The sequence below is a fragment of the Thunnus thynnus genome, chromosome 5 (genome assembly GCF_963924715.1).
Source record: "Thunnus thynnus chromosome 5, fThuThy2.1, whole genome shotgun sequence".
In the NCBI taxonomy this organism is placed as follows: Eukaryota; Metazoa; Chordata; class Actinopteri; order Scombriformes; family Scombridae; genus Thunnus; species Thunnus thynnus.
The window spans coordinates 14183392-14196097 of record NC_089521.1 but is presented as its reverse complement, the minus strand read 5'-3'; the positions used below and the strand labels follow the sequence as shown (position 1 = coordinate 14196097).

General features: G+C 40.0%; 1 long non-coding RNA gene across 1 annotated transcript; it reads left to right on the top strand.

Annotated features, from left to right (window-relative positions):
* Positions 1-2259: 2259 nt before the first annotated feature.
* Positions 2260-11241, top strand: LOC137183815 (uncharacterized). Its single transcript, XR_010928543.1, has 3 exons — positions 2260-2444; positions 4236-4558; positions 10745-11241. It is a non-coding gene; the product is annotated as an uncharacterized lncRNA (long non-coding RNA).
* The last annotated feature ends 1465 nt before the right edge of the window (positions 11242-12706 follow it).

The following is a 12706-nucleotide window of genomic DNA, read 5'->3' as shown; positions in this document are numbered from 1 at the left end:
TGGAGCTGAATTCTCTTCTGACATAGAAATATGAGATCACAACTGTAGCCTTACGCATCCGGTCTAGATATTTTTCTAGCCTATTCACTAGAAAAATATCCATCTATATCCATCCAAATATTCCATCTGCTCAGGAGCATGTTATATAGTCAAAAGCTCCAAAGCAGCTACTAAATGGACCTTGAGGTGACTTGGTTCTGTCAACTGCTGATTCCAAAGTGAGTTCATCTCAATTTGTAAACCAACATAGATGATGATAGATGTTCTCGAAGAGCTCAGAAAAAAATGGAAATTTGATTATCTACGATTTTCATGAAACTGGGCAAACTCCATCTGCTGATGCGGTATGGTCAAAAGCTCCAGAACAGCTACTAAATGGACCTGTTGTTGTGCATTGTTCGGTCATGTCCATATATTATTATCATACATTACTAATAATAGCATGGTGATAGTAGTATAGTAGTAGTAAGAGGTGAAGATACCCGTGAGGAGTGAGACCTCTTACTGGATGCTCTTTGATACCGCCGGACTCTGTGATTGGTCAATACGCCGAGCTGGTCCTGCTATGACGTCAGTGCGGGAGCGAGTTGTCAGACAGTAGAGGAAGCGCGCAGGCTGGAGGAGAGGCAGAGGCTGGAGGACCGAGGATGAAACTGGACTCATCTGAGAGCAGCAGCGCTGACACTCTACATGGGCCCGATATACACGCAGAAAAAAAAAATCAATCTGGAAAATTCACTGCGACCTAAAGTTGAGGACATTATGTCTCCAGAGTCGGCTTTACCTCTAACACAGGTAAGAAGCGCGTTTGAAAATATGCGGGATATGCACATATACATCATTACATTTCACCAGCTTTGCTCTCATGCCATATCCATGTGTCTTCATGCAGAGAATTTAGGGACACAGATGATGCATGATCAGTTTTTTTTTTTGTGAAAAGCGTATCCCCCTTGCTCTAGAATAATAGGCCTATAGCACGCTCCTCTGCCTATTATTTTGATCAGAAACAAACTGCTTTCTATCATGGCTTATGCGGATAATCCTTGTGATGTGAATTTGTCTAGTTTTAGAAGAAGTAGGCCAACCACAACTCTCATTAAAAGTAGGGATCCGTGGTCACCAGGAGCACCGAAGAAGCCAAGAGTAGAATTAAAGCATCTCAAAGTTGATTTTCAAGAGTCATCTTTTAACCTGCTGCACCAAAGAGCCATTTCTTTACCCATCAGTTTATGGTCATGCTTTCAGGCCGCCCTAATTTGGTCACACTGACGTTTCATGGCCATTCAGTGTACCAGGGAGCCAAAATAGTCTGTTTATACCGATTTAAGCTTCAAATAATAAAGCACATGTCCTTTTATGTTTTCCAATGAGTCAGTTTTTGACCACTGTAAAACACACAACCAGCAGTTCATTATTGTATCAGTTCAGATCATCAATATGAGTTTTAAGAGGTCATTAATTGTACAAAATTGCATGCAGGAAGCCATAATGTCACCCTAAATTTTTTAAAAAATAGCTCATGTATCACAATAGAATAGGTTTGCAGAGCTCAGACGAATCCTAAAATAATCTACAACTGTATTATATAAAGTTGCAAATAGCCTCCAGTGCAGGTGGATATTTTTGAATTAAACGTGATATTTTATTTGAATTTAAACTGCATCTTATAATAATGAATGAAACATTTGGCTCTTTCGGCTTTATATTATTAATTATTATTAATATTTCTTATTCTCCTGTAGAAAGATCACAGTCAGGTGTTATTGATAATGTGAGGCTGCAGGCCCACACACATACAGGCGCGTAAAGAGAAATATTTATTTCCTTACGCAGAGAGCAATCATATCATCTTTTTAAGGTTGCTACTCAAATGTGATCACTAAACTAATGTCCATATGGGATTTTTAAAAATTAATATGAAGCTTTACAGAGAGGGTCACTATAAACTCAATATTGAACAGGCCTTCAACCACGTTACAGCTATGAATCACGACAGGATTATTGTAGTAAGGGTTTGACGGCTTTTTTTTTCTTTAGCTGCATGTAACAACAACAACAAAAAAGAAATTGTCTCATCTTAAAACATGTCATCTTCTCGTGTGTATTTAAGTTGATGTTATTCTCAATGGTCTCGATTTGTTTAGCTGTAATTATTTTAAAAAAAAAAAAAAAAAAAAACGCTGTAAAATGAGCTGGGAATGTGTTTAGAAATATTACACTAATAATGCATCTTCGCCTCTTTTAGATCACGGTATAGCAGCATGTGTGACAGTGAGAGAGGAGGTCTGTTTTTGTCTTTGGTTATCTAGCTGTATGAGTGTTAAATGCCTGTCATAAAGCTAGATAACCGAAAGTAGAAATGACTTCCGTAACGATCATTCCTGAGAGAAAAAGAGACCTGACGCTTTCTGATCGGATTTTGACTTCCAGTTCAAAAAAAGGTAAGAAAATAGGTTTGCACGGTGGTTTGCAGTTTTGTCAAAGTTTGTTAAAAAAAGAGCATACAATTAATCCAAAAGTGCTAGTTCAAAATGTTTTTTTTCTCCTATAATAAGTACAAAAATTCAGCATCTTTTCAATAAGTTGCAGAGCCCTTTATTTGCAGAAAAAGTGTGTTTATGTGTTGTTTACAGCATATATCAGCCTACATGTGATAGGTGGGGCTTTTTATGGAAAATAGAAATGATTTTCTGGCAATATATGTTATTGTTTGTTTACCTCATGTATGAAAAACAGAGTTCACCCAGCTATATAGGCCCAAGAATCTTTGGTTGTCTCCTCAGTTTATTGTGAGGATTCATGTCGTTGATTCAGTATATTAACAGTATGAATAGACTGTTTTTTAAGGTGGTCCATTCAGGTCCTCTGCAACATGGTGCTGAGTGTTGAACAGGTCTCTCAGTGGGTAGAGGGGGGTCAGTACAGACTAAATCAATGACTTCCAAACTTTCTCCATTTTAACATCCTCAAATGGACAGGCCTGTGACCTCAGATCTACGAATGTCATCTGAGAGGAATTTTGTAATAGTGTGAAAAAAATCTATTAATGTAGGCAGGGTGGTGATACTGGGGACAATCACACTTGATAGTATTTAATCTGATCCCTCCTGGTCACCTGCAGTAAGTGAAATCAAGATGCAAGAAGCTTAAGTGTTCCTCATTTTTCTGAGGTCCTAAAGAATCAAGATCAAGGATCCCTGGAGGTACATTTGGGTCACACTGCATAGCTCACCAACGTGGATCTTCATGATTTATCATTTGCATTTTACAGCATAATGTTTAATTAATTTAGTTTCTTTTGGAAGAGTATTTTCCTTTTGTTTTTAAAAAAATAGAACCATTGTGAGACTTTGTTTATAGAGGAAATAAAGGGGAAGCTAATGCTTTGTCCAGGCACTAATGTCTCCAGGACTGCTAATAATGCAGTTGAGTGGTGTAGCACCCTACATACGCAGGGTTAAAAAAAACACTTGGCGCCTGTACTTAAAGCTGTAGCGAATCTTCCAGCCTTTGGGATACATTGTATCTTGCCTCAATGAGAAGGGCAGGGCCATCCTGTAGACAGGAGCTGAACTTTTCAACTTGGTACTTCAGTGCTGTGCAATGCATACGCTCAGCCCGGAGAATGCCACTAAAGCCTAAAGAGCACCAAAGTGAGATGAGTTTTCATTCACTCTGTTAACTACCTATTACAGTAGAGCTTTGCTGTCAAACCAGGCTAATTGCTTCGTTTCACAGCGAGATATTGGATATGTGAAAAGGCCGTAGTCCTCGTCTTTTCCTGAGCTTTTCCTGTTATAGGTAGCGTGTGAACATGGCGTGCTTCCTTAATGAATGGGAACAAAAACACTAGAGGCTTTATTTATGGGATGGTCCGAGGCATCTTTGTGTCATCTTTTGTACATTTATATCGTGAGTGATTCTTTTTGTGCTTTTTCCTTGCTTTTATCGTAGCACAAATACGCACTCATCCACATAAAAATCACAAGAGGACTGCTCTTTGAATGAGCAAAGCTGGCCAGAGATTTGAAAGTTTTGATAAGTCACTGATTTATAACCACAACCACAACACAACTCGTGTATGTGCATGTTTGCTGCTGGTTTAAAGGACCAACTGTTTAAGAGCCCAGAATCCAAACACTCCTTGAGTATCTTTGTTTAGCTGTAATGATAGCTAAAAATTCTCATCTTTTATTCCCCTGTTGTGTCTCTTCCATCTGCTCTCGTTACAGGTTTTCAATTAACAACATCGAATGATCTTGAGAATCCTGAAAAGAGGGTAAATCATCATTAAAAGAAAACGAGCAGAGAGGGAGGAGGGGGGAGGGGGGTGTACGGTCGATCCGGAATTGCCACCTCCTCCTCCTTCTCTCTGCACCCTCACTCTTTTTACTCAAGAGCCTCTAATGCCATCTGTACTGCCAACGGGAGACACTTTGCCCATGCCAGGAGGCGGACAAAGACCCTTCCGGATCCCTGGAGTCTGGGTGCGCTCAGAGGAGCCATCTTGGGAGACGTTGCCGCGACATCTAAAATGGCTGGGCTGGCATACGAGGTGGGTTGCATCATGGTTTTCTGTTGGGTACCAGTGGTAATGGTGGGCAGGAGGTGGGGGAGTGTGTGTGTGTGTGTGTGTGTGTGTGTGTGTGTGTGTGTGGTGGGGGAAGGGGGCAGGAGGAAGGACGAGGGAAAGAGGAGTTTCCCATTTCCTCCCCAGTCACACATGGCCTCTCCCTTTTCTCTTCTATCTTCTGCTCCTGCTAATTAGCAGTTAAGGGGTGATGTGAGGGGGGTGGTGGGTGAGGAAGGGTGGTGGTGGTGGTGGTGGTGGTGGTGGTGGGGGCTGGGTAGCAAACAAAATTAATGAGCTGGCACTGGTTGAAGGAAACCTGCCATCCTCTCTTGTCATGGTGCTTCTTTACTCCCTGATGCACACCAGGCAGTGGTGTACACCGTGTTTCCACCTGACAAATCTCACAGACGAATTCATGCAAAACCGGTTCTGTTATGAAACTCACATTATGATATCTAGTACAGTAAGTATCTTAATGTGCTGAACCCCTCAGGTGATTTTTGTTGGGGGATGATGCAGGATGCTGGGATAATTTCCCATTTGGGGAATCACATTATTGTTTTTAACAGAAAAACCATTAAAATCGTAGATTTAATTTGCTATATGAACAAAAGATGTTATAAAGTAAGCACGTACACACTTCTGTATTTGTGTCTATTTGTGGATCAGAGACGCCATAATGGATTTATTTCCAATTTTTAAAACTACTTAATTGCACACAGATAACCTAAATAGATTTCATGACAGACTGAATCTCTTTTTAAGCATTTAGTATCATCAGTTTGATTGAAACCTTTATTTACAAGCTCTCCTTTGCAGGAAGTGATATATAAATAATTTCTTAAAAATGTAATATTGGTTACAGCTCTCCGCAGTGTACTTTGCAACTACAGTGCTGCACACATGATTAGAAACTTCATTTGACACACACAGACTAGAAATGTGAGATGTCACTAATGTAAAAATGTCACATTCTTCCAAAATACACGAGCAAACAGACATCGCCAAATATTAAAGCTCCAAATCTTTACCAATTCCATCCCTGCAACCTTACACTCTCTCTCTCTCTCTCTCACACACACACACACACACACATCATGAGAACAGTCCTTATCATGGCATAGAGCTGCTCCGGTGTCTCTGGCAGCAACCTGGAGCAGAAAAGAGACACGTGAGCATGTGTGTCCAGGGCCAACATGTGCAGCTGCAGCGCTTATGTGTTAATGAACAGCGCCGTGCGTTTTCACATTATCATTCAGCCCCGCTCTCTCTCACTCTCTCCCCCCTCAAAAGCTGTTTAGTCCCCCCCCTCCCCACCTCCTCCTCCCCCCGCCACCCCGAAAAAGCCTGCTTTCCCACCATTGTGGGAGCTGGTGCTGTGGCGGGCCTGGGCTGGGGGGCAGGGTGGGAAAGACCCTCCAGACTAGACATGAGCAGATGCCTGAGACATTAGACTGTCGTGCAGATCACCGGGGTCGGGTGAGCTGCTGAGTTTTAATGTGTGTGCAAGTGTATGTGTGTTTGATATGTGTGTGATGGGGGGGGGGGTTGTAGTCCAGGCCCTGGAGTGCCACCTGACTGTTCATTAGTCTATTCAGCCTCCTCTGCATGTCTGAAAGGCATGGAGATGCTGTTTTTTTCTGCTAAATGAGAAGGATTTCACTGGCATCAGAGATGCATTCAGACATGATATGCATATAGAAGCATACGCTCAGGCCTACACCCTGTCCCACTGTAGAGCAAAGTCTGCCACTGGATTTTATCAGAGGTGTAATGCAATAATATTCCAACACTGCACAGATGCATTTTCACATTTTTTACACTAAGAATCAGATTTTAATTAGGATTTTAACCCCTGCATTGTGCCCATCATCAGCATTAGCTTTGCTCAGTTTACCAGCTGGATGCAGTTTGTCCTTCATGCAAACAGAAACTACACATTTATATCGCTTTCTGCTTGTAAAAAGACAAACATCGTGGAAAATCTCACAACAGAGTTGGTGTATCACAGCGAATGACTCAGCTAAGGCGATGGGTGTGCCTAACAAGCTGAATGATGTAACCTGCGTATAATGATTATTTATGAGCCTCATACTGTACGTGTGCCTCCACCAGATATGTAAGGCATGTGCAGCCCACATGTCAAAAGATTATTCCCTCTCTTTATTCATATAAAAGACTCGGAGCTGTCTTCATAATTGCATTTGTGCTGCTCATCTGTGATATACAGAGCATCGCTTCAGGCAGATTTGACAGAAGAGAGAAGGCAAGGTGAAGGCGAGAAATTAATCTTGAAGATACTGTAGCTCGCTCCACGCTACGTGTCTGTTGCAGATCTCCATGGTATACGTTAGAGAAAGCAGAGGAGCAAAAAGGGGAAATGAGGAAATTGTGGCTTTCGTCATGTAAAACTACCCAGAAATAAAAATTTGCATATCAATAAGGGGTTAAAACTAGTGGAGACAAATGTATGTGAAGGAGGTAACAGAGGCAGGTGTGTAGCACATGGGCAGCCATGTTTGAGTTGGAGCCACCTCTGCATTTGCTGATGAAGTTAGCTTGTGTTAGCTTGTGCAGTGCCATGCTAAAGCAAATTGCAGGCGCAAGGAGCTGGGCATGGAGGATTTGTGTGTGTGTGTGTGTGTGTGTTTCAAAAGAGTAAGGGGGGAGGTCGGTATGCAACTGTATGTGATAGCTGCGGCAGTCGACAGAGACAGCGTGGTCAAAGAGAGGCGGTGACTGAGGCAAATTTATCAGGAAAATGTATTCATGCTTACTACGCCTGCTAGAAGAGCAATCACCTTTTTTTTTAGCATTTGGAGGACCTAAAACTGAATGTCCCACACACACACACACACACACAAATACACAGAATATTTCTTCGTCTAATGATTTCTGAGATGGCACTAATTGCAATATGGCGAGGGAGAAAATAACATGATCACAAATGAGCAAGAGGGGTCGAACGCAGAATTAAAATACGCCGTTGACGTGAGCTCAGCTTGATTTTTGATATTGTGTGCTGTCTTACAAACACTTTAGTGACATTAAACTGCTTAAGAGTCTGTTTTTAATCTTCTCTGGAACAAAGAGAGTTTCCAATCAAGATTTTCTAAAACCAGACAGGCTGGACTATGAGGTCAGTGGCTTTGACGATGTGTCAGGAGGATTTATAGGATCTGATCTTCCTCACTCACTGTACATACAGTGACTTAAATATTCATTCTTCAATTCCCTCTACTTGTACCTAACTTTAAATTTGACAGAAAAAAAAAAATATTTCCCCCAAAGAAAATGGCAGAACATAGATGATTACCTTTCCATTCTTTCTTCCTTCTTTCCTCTGTTATTCATTATTAACTATGTATTGCTTTGGCTATGTGGGACTTGCAAGGAAATTATAATATGTGACATGATGAAGTGACAGTAGCCCGCACTCAGTTCCCATTCTGTGTGGGTGAAACAGCGTAGCCATAGTAGCGATAAAATGTTAATACCATATAGCTCCTGGGTTACCTCTTTGGATTCTCCTCACTGGTGTGGACACTATTAATGTTTTAACGGCTCTACTGTGATATATATAAAGCCCAGCTCATGGGCCGCCCATAGTCTTGGATGAGGTCCAATGTGGGTCAAGCAAGGCTCATCGGGGCTCTTTTAATGCAACTTTGGCCGAGACTAATCTAGCACAAAGCCCGACGTTAAGTATCTTAGAGGAAGATGGAGAGAAGTTTCTACATCCCGGGCTTTTCAGATTACGTGGCGTCCCTGAGTAGGGGTCCTGTATGCTCCAATGAAAGTAGAGGAGAATTAGGTGACTGAGCCTTTAATACAGCGGTATTCTTTGTAATCATATCAGGAAGGGAGATGAGGTTCTAGGGTGAGGAGAATTAGGGGGAATCCTTGGTGTGACCTCTTTTTTTTTTTTTGTGCGCATTGTATTTTTATTCTTCTGGTACAGTACATGATATGAGGATGAGGAGAAAAAAGGGAGTAAAAGAGGAAACATTCAAGAAAAATCCCTGTGTCACTATCTCTGCGTGACTCCATCACTCTGTCAGGAATGAAGTCAAGTTCAAGTTCATGGGTGCAGCCGCTCTGTCTGCGGCCAGTTAGCGGAGTTAAGAGCGTCTGCGGCCACCCTGGAGTATAAGGTGGCAGTGGTGGATGGATGGGTGGGTGGTACATAGCCTTTGACCTCTGTTAGGGTTGCTATGGGAAAGAGGCCGGCAGGCTCAGTAATGTACGACTGAAAAGGCCGAACTGTCAGAGCTGTCCAGCAGACGTCAACCCCCCACCACACATACACACACACACTAAACTCTCAACCATTCACACATACTCACAGATGGCACGGGCCAGCTTGGGAATGTTCGCCGTGAGGGAGCGTTTTATGTTTGTTCATCAGACACAGTTATAATTCATCCAACCTTCACATATTACCAGTCTACACCTCTTCCTCAGTGCACCCCCACAATTCTGTTGGACCACGTCTGTCTCATTTTTTCAAGCCCATCCTACACATGTTGTGAGCTTGTAAGACACTAAATATACCATCGCAGGGGTGACAATATCTTTGTCACTGCTCCCAAGCTAAATCTGCCACAAAAAAAACAAAAAACGCTCCCTTCTGAAAACACGACTCTCTACTCTTTCATAATCATTCAGCAGAGATTTAGGACACTGTACTACAAAGTGTGTCCCTTATATCATCATATAGCAGTTTATATTGTATGTCTAATTGTAGTGCACCTGAATGTAACTGTGCATATAGAGATCTTTGACTTATGCTTAAATTCTGCTCCACATAAGCTTCTTTGCTGTTTTATAAAAACAATATAAGTGAAAATTAAGTTTGTACCAACCATCAACAGGCCATGTTTTAGCACAAATTACACTTAATTGTAATTCTTCATGGTATTCCGTCCTCTTTAACCCACACCTCCACCCTTATCTGTTGTCAAACTGTCTGGATAAACTACATATCTAGACATATAAATAAAATAATTTATTCCACCAGCAAATGGTATAGATATATATATATATATATATATATATATTTTTTTTTTTTTTTTTTTTTTTTTTTTTTTTGCGTATTTCTGCTCATTTTGAATTTGTCACTGCTCGATGTTTGAGTGACTGCGTGTCAGAGCGGGCATGCAAATCCACTGATTGTAATACGTGCATGTTTCCATGCCCCCTCTGTAAAATGTGTGCAAGTGTGGCCTCATTTAAGGTTGCATTCATTCAGGGGAGGGGTCTCCCGAATAAAAGAGTGTGTATTTGCATACGCTGCATGCCGTCTGCAGAGAGGGAGCAGTCAAAAAAAGATATCAGAGGTGGACAAAGAGAACGAGGACAAATCCTTCATTGTGGGGTTGGTGGGAGAAAGGGCTTGTCTGAATTGGGGAGTGGGTGAAAATTGACAGAGAAAGAGTTTGGGCTGGTTCCCTGTGGGGATAAAAGCCTTAAGATCCCTCCATGCATACAGCCTGAAAATGGGAGAGAAGAACAACATGCAGAGCGCAGGGGCCTATTTTTACAGGGCATGAAAAGGAAGTTTGTTTTTCTGAAACAGTGCCTACAATTTTAATGTATAAAACTGAAAATCACGCGCAACAACAAATTCAGTATTGTCAAAACAGACTCATCAGCATTTGGAATAATCAAAGAGCTTAGGTTTGCACAATCCTTACTGCCTTTTAGATCTGTTCTTAAAACATGTCTCCACAGACCTGCTTTTATAGACGGGGTTTATTTACTCTCTTTATGTGTTGTTTACCCTGTAGCCCTTTGTTTTAATCTCTTTTATTGCAAATGTTGGCTGTTTTTATTGACTGATCAGCACTTTGCGAGCTCTGAAAAATGCTTTACAAGGAAAGCTTTTAATTATTTTTATGAACATTTTACGAAACTCTTGACAAGACTAATTTACTTTTATGCTTTATTGTTGATATCATCTTAATATAGAGAAATTCCATCTATTCAGTACGCACTGCAGTGAAAATATCTTCACAATAAATATGAATCAAATAGATACCAGATTCTTTCTTGATCTCTTTCTGCCCCCAAATTGTGAAATATTATGACTGTCCACGCAGAGTGGAAGAGTTTATGTGGCCAAGCTTGATTCTCATGCTAATGATTCCCTCCATCATTTGTCCTCAGGACGGGACGGGATCTGCAAGCCTCTCTGCACTCAACAGGAACCTGCTCTGGCTCAGACCAAACTCACCGAAAGCTCGTCAGACTGTTGAGACTCACAAAATCAGAACACTGCAATAAGAGTTTAATGTTAGTAAGTCCTGCAGAAACAAAATATGTATTCTGTTAGTCTGATGTGTGTTAATCACAATATGTTTGTTGCAAAGTTTATTTTAAGTTTCTGTATTAATGATGAATGAATGTGTGTGATTAGAAATGTTTACTTGTTATTATTTTTTAAATGAAATAAAAAATGACTTGTTTCTCCTACGTATCACTCAATACTGTGTGTTTTCATTGCAAATGCATGATCTCATTGTTTTATTAATGTATTCATTAATTATTTTTTCCATGGAATATCTAATGTGAATTAATGGGATATAAATGCATTGCTGATAAAGTTGATTTTTAAAATGTTTACTGCTTTAAATGACACTGACTTTCTATTAAAAATAAAAAATGAAAAATTGAAAATATCATCTCTGTGTTGGTTTTGTTAGCAGTAGGTTTTCATTTTGATGATTAAGGGAAACTGATGATCACGCTGCTCGAGGCTTAAGTTTTTATATCGAAATATTTATCATACATCCTTAAAAGCGTTTTTTAAATATTTAATCTTCAAACATTGAAATGGTTAGAAAATACACAACGTGTTTAGAAGTCAGAGCCTGCAGGACCTCGTCTTATTTCTTTTAGATTCACATGGAAATGTGTGTGAGAAAGTGACCCCGCATTAAGTTTTAATTAGGAGGAGCAGACAGAGGAACGTGTGTTGAATCAGTGGGAGGAAAAAAAAAAAGTTCTCAGTGGACGAAATGACCCTGCCCGCTATTAAAATATATAATAAGGTTTTGTTCATTGCCCTCATATTTTATTTATCAGGGAAATGTAAACGGGTAGATTTTTTTTTCTCAGCATTTTACAATTAAATTGTACAGACTTTGTTGCAGTGCTTTGCGAAAAAGGAAAGGCCTAAACTAATAAAACAATGACCCTGCCATGATCGAAAAGATGTGTATATTTCGATGTGTTGTTGACTTGAAATCCAAAATTTGTCAAAGCACATGAGAGCCCAGTTTTTGACGTTTAATCAGTTTGTGGGATTACAGGCCGTCCTGGGGTCAGTCAGATCTGTGTCCGGAGTCAAACAACAGATGGACACGCGCAGGGTCAACAGGGGATTATTTCCGTCTCTTTATAAGGAAACAAGCAAAAACGCTTAAAAGTGACAGAAAAAAAACAGACATGTCCATAAGTTACCACAGCGTTTCCTGCCATTTCCTCCATTTAGAAATAAATAACGATTTATTAAGTAGTGAGGGGTGTTGTGATAATAATGTTTTCTACTAAATGTGTTGTTAAATCGCTCATTTAATTAGACTAAACTATTTTAGAGGCTTATATTTTTCTAAAACAATTCTGCTGTAATGGAATCACTCATAACAAAGCTTTTAATTCAACATAATAAAAAAATTGAAATGGTAAAAAAAACACAAAAAAAACTACATGGTCTAAATAAGCCAACATGCATTGTCAGAATTAACATTTGTTTTCATGAGAACCAATTATAAAATGTTTTATTGAAATTCACTTTTGAACATCTTTTGTATTTGAAATGACTGGAGTGTAAAGGTGTGGCCCTCTCCTCCTGATACAGAGAAATAAGTTAAAAAGGTAAAATAAGTTGAAGTGTCACAGCAGCACAAGAACAACAAGAGCAAATGCAGAGTAAATATATAAGTCACCTTTAAAAACTAGTGTACATCATGAGCATCGGCTACATACTAAATGGAGCATGAAGAAAACTAAAATAAAGGCGGGCTACTTAATAGATTTACACCTAACATGAATAATGACTGCAAAGTGACCTGAGACAAAAATAGCCACAAATGAAGTGAGTAGCAAGGAATTTGCAATAGAGAATAA